The sequence below is a fragment of the Cheilinus undulatus genome, linkage group 15 (assembly GCF_018320785.1).
Source record: "Cheilinus undulatus linkage group 15, ASM1832078v1, whole genome shotgun sequence".
Taxonomy (NCBI): domain Eukaryota; kingdom Metazoa; phylum Chordata; class Actinopteri; order Labriformes; family Labridae; genus Cheilinus; species Cheilinus undulatus.
In genome coordinates this window covers 4,837,989-4,857,572 of record NC_054879.1, presented here as the reverse complement: position 1 = coordinate 4,857,572, position 19,584 = coordinate 4,837,989, and positions in this window count along the sequence as shown.

The following is a 19,584-nucleotide window of genomic DNA, read 5'->3' as shown; positions in this document are numbered from 1 at the left end:
TTTAAGCATGTGTCACATGCCAGGGGCGTCGACATCCCCTCAGTGACTTTTATACATGTTTTCATCTCATCATCCTGAAGCAGTCGCAGAAAAAAGTAATCATTTTGTTCAATGGCATGAAAACCATGTCAGAGGAAAATAGAAGAACAGAACATTGACTTAATTTATTTTTGAAAAACTCGTTCTCTGTAAGACTTCCTGCTTGAATTGAACAGAACGGCACATTGTGCCAGGATATGCCAGGGGAGTTGTGGAGAGCAATTATTCTGGATTTCACACTGCGGCTTTGGTCAGTAAACATGACTCAGTCTGCAATGCAGAACTCATCTGAATAATGTCACAAAAAAGAGAGACATGGGGCAGCGTTTTTTTTTACTATTATTATTTGAAAGAAGACTTTGGGGATCATTTAAGCTTTCAGCTACCCCTCCCCCACACCATGGCAGGATGTGCTGAGCACAAAAGATACACTGCTTTTGTTTTGTGCCGACTGTAAGTGATATGTGTTTGCTTTGCATTTAAAGCAGCCCCATGTCACAGCCCAGTTTTTTCTGCTCTGCTGCTTTTGTATTTCTCAGAGACCACCCTAATGCTAAGGCTTAGCACCCAGGTGAAATGGAAATGAGGATCAACATGTTGACTCACTAAATGCCGCCAGTTTGTCCTTGAATCAACTCATGCACAACATCCTAAAGCAGCGCAGCCTCCCAACCTCAATGCAGTCGTATTATGGACAACTGAGCACCTCTGTGACAGGAGAGAGAAGCTAAGCCCTTAAAACCATGAGGACTGAAGAGTTTTTAGGTTATAGGCTGACAGACGCTGCTATCTGTCAGCTGTCCCCCGCTCAGCTCGTGATGGTCGCTCTCCCTGTCCCTGGAGGAAACGCTGCCATCCTCACCAACTTTGTCTCCCCAAGCCAGTCAGCAAATAGCTGCCTTTTCAGTGTTGAGGCTAGGAACCATTATTGTCAAGGTTATTCATCATGTATAAAACTGCTGTTCCAGAGGCAGCTTAATTAAAGATGACAACTATAGGTTTGAACTTTTAAGACCTGCCTGCTGCTCTGGTGAAAGTACAAATTGTACAGTCTGTAGGCTTAGATTCTCACTGCCTTCTTCTGTCTAATGGATATATGCTTACTGAACAATCTGTGCTGTTTCAATGGATTAGGACATCCTGTGTTTGGGTTTATAAATCATTAAAGAAAAATATTAGCAGTGAGGTTAGAAAAATAGTTATATTTCCCACAAATGCACTAACTGAGGCTGAGGCAGGGTAAAAGATGATGCCTTATCCAAAAAGCTACTTGAAGAAGCAACTTTTACAGTCAATTTTTTGATTTTTTTTCTCAGCATCACTGAAATATATTACTGCCTTTCATAACCCATAAGGACCCACTGTGACACAGGTGCTACATGACCTTTATGTGCCCTGTAAATGCAGTTGCATGGCATTTTTCTTAATAATAACTCATTAAGTTCTTAAGTGACACTCACTGAACTTCCTGTTGTGATCATGTGACTGGTCATGTGGATTTATGTTTTATTCAAGCTTGTATTTAGCTGCCTTTTGTTAGGTAAGATACAAGCCTTTGTTATATTTAGATAACGTCTGTAAATATATTTAACCTGTTCTGACATTATTTCAACAAATGGATATAAAAATCAGCAGGAAAATATCACCATGCATACTTGTCGCACTGGGCCTTTCACCAAGAAGAAATACGCTCAAACCTGATGTGACATTCATACCTGGATAAAATTGTTAAAACCATTTTGTTAAAGAAAGAAAAACCCACGGTGTTGACTGAAATAATCTGAAACTGACATAAAAAATAGATAAAACTGTACTGAATGAAAATCAGACATTGCTTTTTAATTGTGGTTGAACAGAAATAATCCCTTAATATTTTGTTGCACAACCTTTTGAGGCAATATTAGCTCTGTGTTTGGACCATTATCCTGTTGGAGGACCCATGACCTGAGACTGAGACCAAGCTTTCTTACTCTGGGCAGCATATTTTGCTCTAGAACGCCTTGATAGTCTTGAGATTTCATATTACCCTGAACAGATTCAAGTCACCCTGTGCCAGATGCAGCAAAGCAGCCCCAGAACATAACAGAACCTCCTTCATGCTTCACCGTATTTACAGTAGCTTCTTTTTTCTTTTGGATGCTTCATTTTTGAGTCTGTAAACAAAAAGCTGATGTGACTCACCAAAAAAGCTCCAGTTTTCTCTCATCTGTTTAAAGGTCATTCTCCCAGAAGCTTTGTGGCTTGTCAATATGCATTTTGGCATATTCCAGTCTCGCTTTTTTATGATTTGCTTTCAGCAGTAGAGTCTTCCTCTGTCATCTCCCATTAGGTCTACTTTGGCTCAAACAGCGACGGATGATGCGTTCTGACACTGATGAACCTTGACCTTTGAGTTCACCCCTAGTCTCTCTGGAAGTTTTTCTGGGCTCTTTGGTTACCATTATCCACCTCTTTAACTTTTTATCAAATTCTTCTTGCTTGGACCTTAAACTTCTGAATAATATGGTACTCACAGGGGCATCAGGCTGCTTGGAGATGGTCTTATAGTCTTTACTTTTAACATGCTCATCCATCATTGTCTTTCTAATCTCCTGGGACAACTGTCTCCTTAGCTTTCTGTGCTCCATGTTCAGTGTGGTACACAATATGATACCAAACAGCACAGTGACTACTTCTCACCCTTTAATAGGCAGAATGACTGATTACAAGTTTGAAGACACCTGTGATGCTAATTACAGGTCACATGGTTGAACATGTCCCTATGGTCACATTATTTAACATTTTTTCTAAGGGTACCATCATTTTTGTCCAGGCCAGTTCCATTAGTTTGTTTTATGATTCTGTTCAACCACAATTCAAAAGCAATGTCTGATTTTCATTAGATAATTTTCTGTATGTTTTTTAATCTATCATGTCAATTTCAGATTAATTCAGTGACAACTGTGGTTGTTTCTTTCTTTATTGGAGGTACCCACAATTTCCTCCGTGTGTGTTTGTATCACAATAAGAAGAAATGTCAAAGAGCTGCCTATTTACTTTACCAGACATATGTTATGTTGTTCCATCCAAAGCATATTAAAACATTTTTTTAAATGTCATATTAATGAAATTATTACTAATTAGAATAAATATGAATCAATACAGTGTTCAAGGTGCACGGGCAGACAGTCAGGGGGGTAAAGGTGATAATAAGATGTGGAGATTGCTCAGATAAAGACCCTGATGACAAAAAACAAAACATTGTCAAATAGTGTTACAATAACTTAACCTGCATTCATCCTACTGTGCATTTGAACCTCAATTCAAAGACAGACGCTGGAGCAAATCAGACGTTACCAGGCTACAGACTGTAAAGAGAAAATGACAGACCTGCTCAAAAATAGATTCAGTTGGTCATAAATAACTGAATTAAGGTTTTCAGCAAACAATTTGCAACCCAAGTTTAATTCTTACAACTAAAGATTACCCATTATTTTTCTCCTTTTACAGTGTTTATCACATTTATAGCGGGATAGACCACCTTAATACATCTGTTAACCCACTGGGCTCTATGCTATTTTCTAACTATTGTGCGTCTCCTGGACTTTTTGTCTTTAAAAGCTTGTCAAACATTAACCGTGTGGCGCACAATCAAGCTCTAAACATCCTTTATTTCAGAACAACCTGGGCTTTCAGAACATGTTTGCTGCTGTAATGTCACTTAAAAGGTTATGGGACTGTAAAGACAAACTAAATAGAAATTAAAACAAAGACTTTCATGCATGACTATTGTTTTTTCTTTGCACAAACTTGTTCTCCCATCTTTTTTGACAAAAAATCACACTTGCAGAATGAAGATCTTTCCGTTTAATATGAATGGTTTTCTAGACCCACTCAGTTGTTGTATCTGTTGATTTGGAGGACAATGAAGGGAGTGTGAGTCCTTCTGAACATTTCCATGCGGGTGTGAGTTAAAACACATCCCTTTGGCAAACTGAAAGGAACAAGCAGCATGCACGTTCTATTCAGATCTTGTGGCTAAGGCACAGACGCATAAAGAAAATGGCTTTGCTTTCCTTTGAAAAGATCAAACAAGACAGATAAACAAACAGGAGAATCAAAAAGGTTAGCACGACAGAATTGAGTGAGAGGAGCTATAATTGAAATGGTGAAACGTGCACGTTGTGCAGACTAGGTTTAGTGATCTGGTGGTCACTACAGCTGGACATAATAGCATCCTCGCTCCTTAAAAGCCCCTCTACCAGCTTATGGGGACCACACTGAGTGTGTGTAATGGCCTGACTGTGAGAGTCAAGGGATTTAGCAGCTCGACTTGAGTCAACACTGAGGCTCATCACAAACATCATTACTTTCTCTTGGCTTGTCCTTTTTCCCTCTTCAGTGGCCCAGGCTTGATAGCTGTGTACAAACGACTGGGAGCGGAGGGATGGATGGCCTAGTTTGATAAAGAATGGGCAACTCAAAGGCTGCTGTATTTACTGGTAACCTGCACATCTCTGACTCCACATCCAGGGGAGGAAATGCACTTAAGATGGCTTAATGAGCAACCATTATTACCATGACCTGCCACATACAGCTCTTGTTGCCTTTTCAAGGGTTTCTAGTGATTATTTTTTACATTCAATCATTGTCATCAGGCCTTTTCAAGGCACTGCTTGAGGTTCTGTGAGTGCGGTTAGATGGAGCTATGCGAGGAGTGGAAGGGAAGGGGTAGGCACTTTGACGGAGCCCTCTTGGGAATACCAAAGCTACATCACAACACTTTGGCTGTGACAAACCGCGCTGATAACTTGCAAATGGAATGAAAGTTTGCATCTCCAGAATGTTTTTTAACGAGTCTCCCTGGAGTCTGGCATAATGACTCTGGAATGGAGAGAGGGAGCGCAAGTGTTGGGTCTGCACGCAGCTCTCGGTTTTCTGTTGCCCGTTTATGCACCAGCAGCTCAGGGGACTCAGACAGGCTGTGCAAAGAGATGAAAAAGCCTCTACAAAACTGTTTGTTTTTGTAAGGATGGCAGAGAAGGGAGGAGGAATCCACTTAATATTAAATTACTACATTTTTCCTATTATATAGCACATATTAAATAATAAAAACACCCAAACAAATAAAATTGACATTTTCAAAGATTAATAAGAAAATACTCACCAAGGACAGATTGGATAAGCAACAGAAGAAGCTTTTTAAAAGAGCGCTTTCAAGGTTTGAGCCTTGCACTCTTGAGGCTTTTTATAAAGGAAGCTTTGTGTCCATTTTGAATCTAGAGATTTCAACTTGTGCCATAACGTTAATTATATATTCTTTTTGTTAAAAGATAATTGGATCAATGTCTCATACAAGAAAAGCTCATATAGAGACATTGAATGTTTGTCTAAACATCATTAAGTACAGACGTTCAGACAGTATTCAGACGCCCTTCAGTTTTTTTCTATTTCATGTTGCAGCCTGATGCTACAATAAAAAAATCTGTTTTCATTTTCAATCTGCACTCAGCACCTCACTGTGATGAAGTGAAAACAGAATTTTAGATTTTTTTTTCAAATGTGTTATAAATAAGGATCTGGATCTTTGCTGAGATGTTTCTACACTTTGACTGGAGTCCACCTGAGGAACGCTACAAAACATTCTGCTGCACTGAAGGTTTCCAAGAGCACGGCGATCAAATGTTAGACATTTAACACAATCAGGATTCTTCCAAGAGCTGGTTACCCACCCACCCAAACAGTGCAATCAAGTAAGAGAGGTGACAAAGAAATGACGGCCATTCTGACTGAGATCCAAAGAACCTGTGTAGAGATGGCACAAAGTCCTCGAAGGACTACCATCATTGCAGCCCTCTACTGATCTGAGCTTTATAGAACAGTGAGCCTCTCCTCAGTGCAAAACACATGAAAGCCCATCTGAAGGACTCTCAGGCTGTGAGAAACAACATTCTCTGGCTTGATGAAACCAAGAATAAACTTTTGGCTTCAATTCTGAAAGCTATATCTGGAGGAAACCAGGCACTGCTCATTACCTGCCCAAAACTGTGAGTGGTGGTGGCAGCATCATGCTGTGGGGGTGTTTTTCAGCAGCAGGGACTGTGAGGCTGGTCAGGGTTGAGGGAAAGCTGAATGGAGCAGAGATAATGTCCAAGAAAACCTGTTCTGCAGTGCTCAGGACCTCAGGACTGAGGGTTCACCTTCCAACATGACAATAGCTGGGTTTCCATTACAGTTTTTTTACAAAATAAAGGCAATATTTCTTAAATTTCGATTAAGTACAATTGCGCTTTGAATGCATTTCCATTGAAGGGAGTTTTGGGGATAGGCCTTGCAGTTCTCGTAAAATCTCATCTCACGTGACTCCGCTGCAGGAAAGCTTGATGCTCAAAGCCTGTTGCGTGTTGGTACGGTTTTGGTTACATCTACGGTGGTTGCCTTGATAATTTTGAACAAAAGACGAAGGCAACGGATGATAGTTCAGAGGTAAAGTCCGTATGTATGGCAAAAGCCACGCATAAGAGTAGAAGTATGATGTTAAGAAAAGTCTCGTCTCTCCTTCTGTCCACACGAACCACGTCATGTTGTCTCGGAGTGACTGGTCATGTGACACCGTACGTCACGTCCCGTGACTTGTAAATGTGGAAAAAGTGTTTCTATTACACTTTTGCGATATATATCTATATCAAAACGCCTGTAAAACCTCTTCATGAAGGCGGAAAAACCTTTTAGTGATATTTTAGGGTTACCAGTTTTTTATTGCGCTATTTCAATTTTGCACATTTCCAAGTGTAATGAAAACCCAGCTAATGACTCTAAGCACAGGACAGGACATCACAGGAGAGACTGAAGGACAACTCTATGCAGCCAGAGCCAGACTTGAACCTTACCAAACATCTCTGGAGAGACCTGAAAAATGCTGTCCACCGATTTCCCACATCCAATTTGACTGAGCTTGAGAGGATTTGCAAGGAAGAATGGCAGAAAATCCAACAATCAAGATGTGCAAAGTTTTTTGCAACGTATTAAAAAAGTTGAGGGTGTAATTGTTGCTGAAGGTGCTTCAACTAAGTCCTGATTTAAGGGTCTGAAAACTTATGTTAATGTCATATTTCAGTTTTTTCTTTTCAATAAAGTTGCAAAAATGTTAAAAATTTCCTTGCACGTTGTCATCTGGGTGTAGATTATTGAGAGAAAAACATGTTCAAAGGATTGTAGCATCAGGCTGCAAAATTGGACCAAAGTGAAGGGGGTCTGAATATTTTCTGGATGCAATGCAATTTTTTCCCTTCATCTTTGTTCAGACATGTTTTGTTCAATCTAAAGCCCATCCATCCATCTTCTGCTTATCCGAGGTCAGGTCGCGGGGTCAGAAGCCTATAAGCAGGGAAGCCAAGACTTCCCTCTCCCCAGCCACTTCCTCCAGCTCTTCCCGGGGATCCCAAGGTGTTCCCAGGCCAGCCGGGAGAAACCCTCTCCAGCATGTCCTGGGTTTTCCCTGGGGTCTCCTCCCAGTGGGACCTGCCCGGAACACCACACTAGGGAGGCATCCAGGAGGCATCCGGACCAGATCCACCTCATCTGGCTCCCCTCAACGCAGAGGAGCAGCAGCTCTACTCCGGTCCCTCCTGGATGGCCGAGCTTCTCACCCTATCTCTAAGGGAGAGCCCAGACACCCTGCGGAGGGAACTAATTTCAGCCGCCTGTATCTGCGATCTAGTTCTTTTGGTCACTACCCACAGCTCGTGACCATAGGTGAGGGTAGGAACGTAGATCGACCGGTAAATCAAGAGCTTCACTTTTCGACTCAGCTCTTTCTCCACTACAACAGATCGACACAGAGACCTCATCACTATCTAAGGTATGAACTAAAATCTTCCCTTGATTAAATTTGACTGGTTCAGAGTTTTTTTTATTGGGCTTCTATTTTTCAGTGAGGATGTGGTGGTGGGTCCTGAGGCTAGACTAGTTGAGAAACACTTCTCTGGGGTAAAGTGTAAGCTGCACTCTATAACACAGCTTTAAAAACTGATTTGATTCCATTCATTTAAGAGAAAATGAATTTAAAATGAATGGAAGAGTTACAGGTTTAAAAAGGTTCTACTTCAATCAAAAGGTCAGGATTTCATATTTTACCAACATGATTAGAATATAGCCTTACTGAATTACTTTGCATGAACACTTCAGATTCCTAGTCCCTTTAAAATAAAAGATGGAGTCAAAGTATCAAGTAGAATGTTTCTTTTGCCAGGGCTTTAGCAAACAGAGAAAAGATTCAGTACAAAAAGCTATTATTTCTAGCTTGTTTTCTTTGCTTTTTGGTATCATATTCACTTCCTTCTGCTGTAACTTGATGTTCTCCTAAATAGAGGGATTATCCAGCATTTAAACCTCAGTGGTGGAGTCACACCATTGTGTAAGTGTTGATTGGGTTATAAGAGTATGAATTGCTGTGAGATCTGGGAAAAAGATTCTTTCTGTCTGCTGAGGGATGATGTCTCAGTCTGACAGTAATGGATTTCTTCACACCTTTTAGAAACAATCAGTCCTCTCCCAAAATGTGACACTAGGGACTCATGTAAGTCTTGGGCTTGTGCTTTTCATGGTATTTGGTCTCCCTCAACTGTAAAGGTATTAAGATGACACTCATAATGCTTTTCATACTATACAGGTGCATCTCAGTAAATCAGAATATCATCATGAAGTTTATTTATTTCAGTAATTCAATTCAAAAAAGTGAAACTCATTTATTATATAGATTCATTCCACACAGATTGTTATATTTCAGTGTATATTTCTTTAATTTTGATGATTATGGCTTACAGCTAATGAAAACACAGATTCAGATCTCAGAAAATTAGAATATTGTGAAAAAGTTCAATATTAGAGACTAATGGTGTCAAAATATAATCAGCTAATTAACTCCAAACATCTGCAAAGGTTTCCTGAGCCTTTATGGTCTCAGTCTGGATCAGTAGCTACACAATCATGGAGAAGACTGCAGACTGGGCAGATGTCCAGAGGACGATCATGCACAAGGACGGTAAGACACAAAAGGTCATTGCTAAAGAAGCTGGCTGTTCACAGAGCGCTGTATCCAATCATATTAATGGAAAGTTGAATGAAAGAAAATATGTGGTACAAAAAGGTGAACAAGCAACAGGGATAACAGCAGCCTTGAGAGGATTGTGAAACAAAGCCCATTCAAGAACTTGAGTCTACTTTACAGGGGGGTCAGCTGGAGTCCGTGCTTCATGAGCCACCATGCTCAGATAGATCCAGGACATGGACCTGTGTCGAGCCACAGTGGTTGGATTTAGGAGCCATGTCATCTGCTGCTGTTGGTCCACAGTGTTTCATCAGGTCAAAGGTCAGCGCAGCCGTCTGCCAGGAAGTTTTGAAGCATATCATGCTTCTCTCTGCTGACCAGCTTTATGGGGATGCTGATTTCATTTTCCAGCAGGACTTGGCACCTGCCCACACTGCCAAATGTACCAATACCTGGATAAAGGACCATGGTATCCCTGGGCTGGATTGGCCTGAAAACTGGCCTGACCTAAACCCAGACAATCTATGGAGCTCAGTGAAGAGGAAGATGGGAAACACCCGACCCAACAATGCAGAAGAGCTGAAGGCTGCTATCAGAGCAACCTGGGCTTCATAATGCCTCAGCAGTGCCACGGACTAATCGCTTCCATGCCACGCCACATTGCTGCAGTAATTCATGCAAAAAGAACCCTGACCAAGTATTGAGTGCTGTGCATGTTCATACTTTTCAGAAGTCCAACATTTCTTTGTTAATTTTTTTAATTGGTTTTAATTTTCTGAGATACTGGGGTATCATGGGGTTTCATTAGCTGTAAACCATAGAAATCAAAATTAAAAGAAATAAACACTTAACATCAGTCTGTGTGTTTTGTATCTATAAAATACATGAGTTTCACTTTTTGAATTGAATTACTAAAATTAATCAACTTTTTGATGATAATCTAACTCAGTGAGATGCACCTGTATAATAGAATAATCCACATTTTGATGCAGCACTTCATCCACTTCACACTGTTATGAAACAAAGATCTTTATTGTAGGCAGCATTTATGCACAGGGGGACCAAATCAAATACAGAGGACAGGAATGAAAAGACAGGACACTATACAATACTTTACTTATAATAAGAAACTTATAATTCAGAGCTCGGTTAAAGCAGCTAGTCACATCTCAAGCCATCAGGATCTTTTTAAACAGGGACTTTAATTCTAATGGCAGCTTCACAAGAATTAGAACAGACTCTCACACAGCAAGAGTACCACAGCCTGGAGAGCTCATCTCTTTTAAGCATTTTCCAATACATGTGGAGGACTAAGGACATTATGCTCTTTATAGACAAGGAAGAAAACCTGAGTGATTATTCTAGTTTGTGCCGGAATCCAGTGCCCAACAGTGAAGACATACGTCAGGTTTTTCCACCTCCATTGTCCCTGTTAAAGACAGCCCACAGTGAGGGGTATCACAGTGTCCATCCTGTGTAATCAGTCTCTTTAATGGGATGGGGACATGTGTTATATATTCTGTTTAGAACAATCTGCATGGATGGAATTCATCAGGATGTACTTTGAATGCATTTTAAACCTGACAATGATTTTTTTTTTATTTTTATTTTTTGTTTGACCAAATAGCAGATTCCCACACAAACACTGATCCAGGTCTTTGCTTCTAAAAATGTATCTCAATGACATTTTATTTAGAAAAACAGCATCCTAAAATCTGGGTTACCATTCAAACTGCCATGTGACAAAAAGCCCACTTAACATGTAAGAAGCAAGTCGGGTTGGATTAGAATCCTAATTGAATTTCCAGATAGAGAATAAGGATTGTGAGTGGAGCATGTCATTTTAATGTATAACATTATCAGTAATTGCATTTCTGATCTTTCTGAAACACCAAAAGAACATTTTGATCGCTACTCAAAATTACTGTTCAGTTTGGATGTACTGGAACATCATGGAAGATATCTCCATTCCAATTTTTACCAGTAGAAAATCAATTTTATGATATCAAATCTAAATACGACTACTTGTGATGTCTTTATGCACATCATATAAACATACTTTTTCAAGTTGTGACTCTATGCCGATATCTGCCTAGCAACACAACAAAAATGTGTGCTTTGTCAGAACTACTGATTTTATTTACTAAACAAATTTTGATGAGAAATGTGCAGTCTCTTTTGTGATTAGTCTCCATTTGGGTGACTTCATATACTTGTAAATACGGAGCCCCAGATGTAACATGATGAAAAAAAAATTTAATTGTGGCCACAATAAAGCTATAAAATGTGCACGAAATACTAATTCATGGCCACAAAATACTAAATTGTGGCCACAGAATACTAATTCATAGCCACAAAATACTAATTCGTGGCCACGATATACTAAATTGTGGCCAAAAAATACCAATTCATGGTCATGATATAATAAATTTTGGCCACAAAATACTAATTTGTGGCCATGGAAAACCAATTGTGGCCACGAAATAAGTATAAAGTGCGACATAATACTAATTTGTGGTCATGAAGTAGGTATAATGTTCACACAAAATACTAATTCATGGCCACAAAATACCAATTTATGGCCATGATATACTAAATTGTGGCCACAAAATACTAATTTGTGGTCATGAAATACCAATTTGTGGCCAAAAAATACTAATTTGTGGACACTGAATACCAATTCATGGTCATGATATAATAAATTGTGGCCTCAAAATACTAATTTGTGGCCATGAAATACCGATTGGTGGCCAAAAAATACTAATTCATGGCCACGATATACCAAATTTTGGCCATGAAATACCAATTTGTGGCCAAAAAATACTAATTCATGGCCATGAAATAAGTATAAAGTGCGATGTAATACTAATTTGTGGTCACAAAGTAGGTATAATGTGCATACAAAATACTAATTCGTGGCCCTGGAATACCAATTTGTGGCAACGATATATTAAATTGTAGCATTCTCTGGCCATGAATTAGTATTTTGTGTGCAAATTATACCTACTTCATGGCCACAAATTGAAATTCTGTGGCCACGAAGTAGTATTTTGTGGCCACAATTTCGTATAAAGTGGCCACAAATTGGTATTTTGGGGCCACAAAATACTAATTTGTGGCCATGAATTAGTATTTCATGCCTACGTTATAGCTATATTGTGGCCACAATTTTATTTATTTTTTGACCATGTCATGTCCGGGGCTCCGTATTTAAGAGTAGAGAGGTGGACTGCAGGATTAGGGAACCCCCTCTATGGAGACTGGAGGCTGGTGGTGGTGTAGATAAGGGATGCAGGATCAGATGAGGAGTAGACTTCTCAGAAGCTGGAACAGGAAACCAGTGTGGTGGCTTGGATGAGAAGACTGAGATGAGATGAGCAGAAGACCTGGAGGTGGCTGGGATGGAGGAGGTTTGCAGCCTCCACACTCAAACAACAGGCCGACTGCAGAGTGAAGGACGCCAGATTTAAAATATAAACATGTGCATGATGATTGGTCAAAAGAGGTTGTGGTAAATCTGATAAGCTGAGAATGCCCATAATCAGCTGATCACCAGAGAGGGAAGAGAGAAAGTAAAGAAGAAGGGAGAGACATGATCAAGTGGTGACTAATAAATGAGTAAGAAACAGTCTCTATGTTCAAACTTCCGCTGAGATAAACAATATAAGATTATTCCTCATTTTCCAACCTCACCAAATCCACATATTTTAAAATCTTTTTTTTTTTTTAATTTTATCTATTGCATGCTATTGTACCACACAGTAATCCATCAGTTTATTGTTTCAGCACGTCTGGGGACTATAATTTGCTTAAAATGATGACATCCTAGGGCTTTTCCATTACATGGCATGGCTCGGCTTGACTCGGCACAGCAGCCCAGAGCAGCAGGGGATTTGCTTTTCCACCAAAACTGAGCTACCCGTTTGAGGGCACGTCTAGAGCGCCTTAGCAGAAACAAAATGAAACAAAATATCAATAAGTAGGCCTAAACTTTTATCACCTAAAAATATATAAAACTGTCCTTTTTTAAATGAATGTAGAATAAGTCGTTTATTCATACAGAGGGAGGGTCCCCTCCACGGATGCCGCCATCTTGGATTTTTGCATGTTTCATGTTTCTAAGGTACCACAGAAAGGGACAAATTACAGATATAAATTTTATTTTAATCCAACTGGTTGCTACAACCTTGGGCGTAGCACAGGGGGATAAAGGGTACTGATTATCCAGGCCCACAGTAGGGAGGGTCTCCTTGAGAAGCCTGCAATGAAAAGTATGTTTTAATTTATATTTTCTTAGTTATTAGTGTCATTATTGAATAACTAAACTACTAAATGAATCAGTCAATGGACTGAAATTTGTATCAAATAGAGCAAAATAAAATATTGGGGGCTCCCTCTCCTCCCTTAAAAATGTCCAAATGGTGTAGTCCAGTGCTGCAAAATAATACAAGTACATTTAATTTAACTTCAGTAAAAATATTGCTCATTTAATTTGGAAATTATGTTCAAAAATACATTAACCCTTTAAAGCTGGAAAACACAAATTACAGCCAGAAAATTCTATTTTTTTGGAACTGAAATGTAAATTTCACTTTCTAATGAAATGTAAAAAAATCAAAATTTCCATAAATTTAACATATATACTGTATATATATTCTCATCCCATCTCATTTGATACATTAGGTGTTGTTGGTAACTTATAATCCACTTGAGGGCATTTTTCAAATTCATCAGATGTATTCAGAAGGTTTTTTTTAGTCATTCATGATCATATTGATTAGATGTATCATATTTGAATATGATACAACAGGCTTTAAGGGGTTAAAATGCAAAGATATTTGTAAACATTATGCAACATTTGTTGTTTGGCTGGCTGGTTAAGAGGATCCTTGTGTAATATTCTTTCTGGGGGCCCAAAATCCCTAGCTACGCCCCTGGCCACACCACCAGGACATGAGCATCACAATCTAGAACTGACTGTTAGATATTGCCAGCAATGCCAATTTTACACACTGCACCTTTAAAAAAATGGACCAGTTGTAACACTTTTGTTTGACAAATGATGATTGGGCAGCACTTTATTTTAGTAGGCCTTTTTACCTAGTAGTTTATAGTCATTAAGTGGTGCATACCTGGTAATAAGGCGGCATTTTACCAAGTAATTACTTGGTGATATAATGGAAGTTTTTACTAAGTAAAAATGTAATAATTATAAAGTAATTCCTCATAATATCGGGGTAATTTTTCTGGTGATTAGGCAGTATTTTGCCCTAACCCTTGTAATATTGTGGCAATTGTCTGGGAATTAGGTGGTATTTAACCATCTCTTTCTTAGAAATAAGATGATAATTTTCTGTTTAAGTTGCTTTTTAATTCCCTGGTAATTTTTTTTTATTTTGACCCACTAAATTAAAGTGAGACCTTTCTGAATAATTTTCAAGTAATTTTTAGTGTTGGATGCTCAGTGTTATCAGGAAAGGCAGATCTGAACACGTCTGCCTCTTTTTACAACAAACATACTGACTGTATGAACAGATAAGTTTGAGAAGTTTTAGGCAGGTCACCTTCAGCTCCAGCCTTGGTCTTTGTTCATCCTCATTCCTTAAACTTTAAAGCGGCTTTCAAGGACTGAAGTTTGTAAATTTGTTCAGCCTTGAACTTTCAACTGTGTGTTTTACGGTCGAGCATTTAAGTCTGGGAAACACTGAAATATTCAAATATTGATAATAACATCAGCTAAAATTAATTGGGATCTATCAGCATATAGAAAATTAGTAGCATTCATCTCTACACTTCAGTGGTGTTAGTGCCAGCCGGCTTGAATTTGCTGTAAAAGCTCAGATCAATTTAGAAGCTGATTTTAAAAAAAAAAGAAAAAAAAAGAAAAAGGGGTGAAATGCAATTCTCTTTCTTTTCTTGTCTTTTCTAGGAACCCAACTTTTATTCATGTCCGGGCAGGAAATATCTACATTTTTGTAATTTTTGTAATAACAAGTATTTCAGATGAAAATATTGTTTATATGGGTAAAATACCACCTAATTACCAGAGAACTGCCACAATATTACAAAGATTACTTGTATAATTAATACATTATTACCAGGTAAATACGCTCTTAATACTTCCACATTTCTGAGTTAATGCCTGTAAAAAAATTACGAAGTAATTACCATGTTGTTCTTGAGAAATCACTGGATAACTACCACTTATCACTATAAATTACTTGGCAATAAGGGCCCACTAAATCAAAGCCTAACCCTTGATTGTCATCACCTCATTTAAGTACTGCTGGTCTCAGCAGGGCCATCTCCAGCCTGTTCCCACACTTGTGTTTGTTTGTTTTAATGTGTGAGTGTTGAGTTTTCCTAGGTGGGCGGCTGGTGAAGGACACTTGCAGTGAGAACAAAACGCAGCGTGTTTATAACCTGGTACTTTTCAATAGAATCTCATCTCTCCTGGAGCTTTTTGGAAAACACTGATTTCCTCACCACCATGACAGCTAGCCTACCTGAAGTTAAGCAGAATGTCCTTTCAGTATAATAAGCTGGGCTAGCTCAGTATGTGAAGCATGCCAAGAATGACTGTTACTTACTGAAAAGTTGGTCCTGAAGTTTGACTTTTGGTGCACTAGTGATGCTTTCTGTGGGTTAAAAAATCAACAGGCTTGGAAACAAGGTTAATATGCATAAATCAGTGTCGCAAGCACACATAGTGCATTGTTTTGGTATTTCTGTTGGTTAAAACCAGGAAGAGAGCGTTGAAACTTGGCACATATTTTGTAGAAATTTATCCAGACTTAGAAATGGAGCTTGAAAACAGGATGTGTGATCAGCCTACTGTAAAGTTAGTATACACTATATTGCCAAAAGTATTCGCTCACCTGCCTTGACTCGCATATGAACTTAAGTGACATCCCATTCTTAATCCATAGGGTTTAATGTGACGTCGGTCCACCCTTTGCAGCTGGGAAGGCTTTCCACAAGGTTTAGGAGTGTGTTTATGGGAATTTTTGACCATTCTTCTAGAAACACATTTGTGAGGTCACACACTGATGTTGGACAAGAAGGCCTGGCTCTCAGTCTCTGCTCTAATTCATCCCAAAGGTGTTCTATCAGGATGAGGTCAGGACTCTGTGTAGGCCAGTCAAGTTCATCCACACCAAACTCTCTCATCCATGTCTTTATGGTCCTTGCTTTGTGCACTGGTGCAGTCATGTTGGAACAGGAAGGGGCCATCCCCAAACTGTTCTCACAAAGTTGGGAGCATGGAATTGTCCACAATCTCTTGGTATGCTGAAGCATTCAGAGATCCTTTGACTGGAACTAAGGGGCCAAGCCCAGCTCCTGAAAAACAACCCCACACCATAATCCCCCCTCCACCAACCTTTACACTGTACCGTTCTCCTGGCAACCGTCAAACCCAGACTCGTCCATCAGATTGCCAGATGGAGAAGCGCGATTCTTCACTCCAGAGAACGCGTCTCCACTGCTCTAGAGTCCAGGGGCGGCGTGCTTTACACCACTGCATCTGACACTTTGCATTGCACTTGGTGATGTATGGCTTGGATGCAGCTGCTCGGCCATGGAAACCCATTCCATGAAGCTCTCTATGCACTGTTCTTGAGCTAATCTGAAGGCCACATGAAGTTTGGAGGTCTGTAGCGATTAGCTGGCAACCTCTGCACAGTATGCGCCTCAGCATCCGCTGACCCCGCTCCGTCATTTTACGTGTCCTACCACCTGGTGGCTGAGTTGCTGTTGTTCCCAATCACTTCCACTTTGTTATAATACCACTGACAGTTGACTGGGGAATATTCAGGAGCCAGGAAATTTCACCACTGGACTTGTTGCACAGCTGGCATCCTATCACAGTACCACGCTGGAATTCACTGAGCTCCTGAGAGCGACCCATTCTTTCACAAATGTTTGTAGAAACAGTCTGCATGCCTAGGTGCTTGATTTTATACACCTGTAGCCATGGAAGTGATTGGAACACCTGATTTCAATTAGTTGGATGGGTGAGTGAATACTTTTGGTGATATAGTGTATAAATGGAGCTAACATTACAAGGAATCAAAGGAATCAGATTGAAAGGGCTCACTTGGGTCAAACTTCAAACTTCCTCTTGTTTAGCATGGAGGACATCTAGAACATAACTCTTAGTATAACCAAGGCATGGTGCTTTTCAGCAACGCTTTTGGGGAGATTTAGCATCTGAAGAAAAGAATAAGCCATCATGTTAGCTTAGCGTGTGAGTTTGTACATGCATGTGCTAATTTGTGTCTGTGCTTTCTTTTCACAGACTTCTTAAAGCGAAAGAAAAGAGATGAAAAATGGATCTCCAACTGCAGAGAACAGCTGGAATTCAGACATATTAACATGAATTTGTTGATTAATAAGCTGCAAACTAAGAGGGGAAGTTAGAAAGTGTTAGCTATCAGAGACAAACTTTTTCCATCCTTTCCAAGTTTTCCCTTTAGGCTGCTACACAAAGACAACCCACTGATACCCAGATAACTTTCAGATTCTTTGAACTGTTAGTATGCATCTCTGTAACTAAATCACACTTTGAGGCTTGTGTTGTTATCCTGTTTTATGGAAAACAGACACATGTTGGATGTTAAAAGTAATGAGATCAGGATAAATTAACACTACATTACAGACAAAACTTTTGATTGTGCTTGGAAAATACATGCATCATCTCCTATGACCAGACTGTGTGCAAAGTTTATTTTCACCTCCACAACAAATCCAACCCGAGCTTTTATTTGCCTTCAAGCTTTGCTTCCTCTGCCTCAAAATCAGGTATATAAATGTCAGTAAACCTGATTTCTGGCCTTCAGTCAATGCCCACAGGCCACTCTGTCTTTGGTAAATTGTAGGGAATCCTGTTGAAATGTAAATGCCCATTATTCAAGCAGCTATTTCTCTGTTCTACACCATTTTACATCATTTCCCTCTGCTTTAGGAGGCTACAAAATGTGGACAAAAGTATTTGGCCACACCTGTTAGTTGTTGAATTCAGATGTTTCAACCAGACCAGTTGCTACGAACTCACCTAGCCATGAAGTCTCTATTTGCAAATGTTTTTGATGCAAAATGGGCCAGCGGCTTCCAACATAGCGTGATGGATGCCCCCTTTGGATTAGGATGGTTTGTGAAATTTCATCCCTGAATTTTCCACAGTCAACTGTAAGTGATATCATTAGAAGGTGGAAGCATTTAGGAACAACAGCAACTCAGCCATGCCATGGGAAATCACAGAGCAGGGTCAATGACTGCTAAGTCACATGATGTGTAACAGTCATCAACACTGCTGATTCCATAAGTGAAGAGTCCCAGACTCCCACTGGTATTAATGTAAACACAAAAACTGGGAGCGGGAGCTTCATGGAATGGTTTCCATGGCGGAGCATGCAAGCCACACTTCACCAAGTCCACTGTGAAGCAGTGGAAATGTGTTCTGTGGGGGGATGAATCAAGCTTCTCTGTTTGGCAGTCAGATAGGTGAGTGGATGCTGGGAGAACGTTACCTGCCTGACTGCATTGGTCCAATGGTGAAGTGTGGTGGAGGAGGGATAATGGTAAAGGACTGTTTTTCAGGGTTAGGGCTTGGCCCCTTATCTCCAGTGAAGGCCAAACTTAACTCTTCAGCATATCAAGATATTTTGGGCAATGCCATGCTTCCAACATTTTGGGGAAGGCCCTTTTTATTCCAACATGGCTGTGCCCTAGTGCATAAACGTGGACTATAAAGACATGGTTTGATGAGTTTGGTGTGAAAGAACTTGACTGGCTCACACAGAGCCCTGACCTCAACCCCACAGAGCACCTTTGGGATGAACTGGAAAGGAGATTGCGCTTTGGCTCAGTTGGTAGAGTTGGTTGTCTTGTAATCAGAAGGTTGATGTTTTTGATCTTCAGTTCCTACAGTCACATCTCAGTGTGTCTCTAGGACAATGTGCATGGATGCGTTTGAATGGTATGAGCTAAAACTTATCCATAGCAACCTCTGCCATCAGAATATGATTATGTAGTGAATGGGTAGGTGTGACTTACAGTAGGGGTGACGAGCTATGTTTGTACATGGACCAGCTTTTTTCTAATCAGGCACTTAGGGAGTCAAACTCAAATAAACCACCTAAATTTTAAAAATGGTCTAGTTAATATATTGTTGTTTAAATATTTTTTATTTTCTTTCGAATGCATGTAACTTTTAGGATCTCTAACAATGAGATAAGTCCTTATATCACAACCAGCCACAAGGGGGCGATTGAGATTTCCACCATCCATCCATTTTCTGTACTGCTTATCCCATTTTGGGTTGCGGGGACGGGGGGCTGGTCGCCAGTCAATCACAGGGCTGACATATAGACAGACAACCAGGCACACACACACTCACACCTACGGTCAATTTAGAATCACCAATTAACCTAATGAACATTTCTTTTTGTGGTGGGAGGAAGCCGGAGTACCCGGAGAGAACCCACCCATGCACAGGGAGAAAATGCAAACTCCGC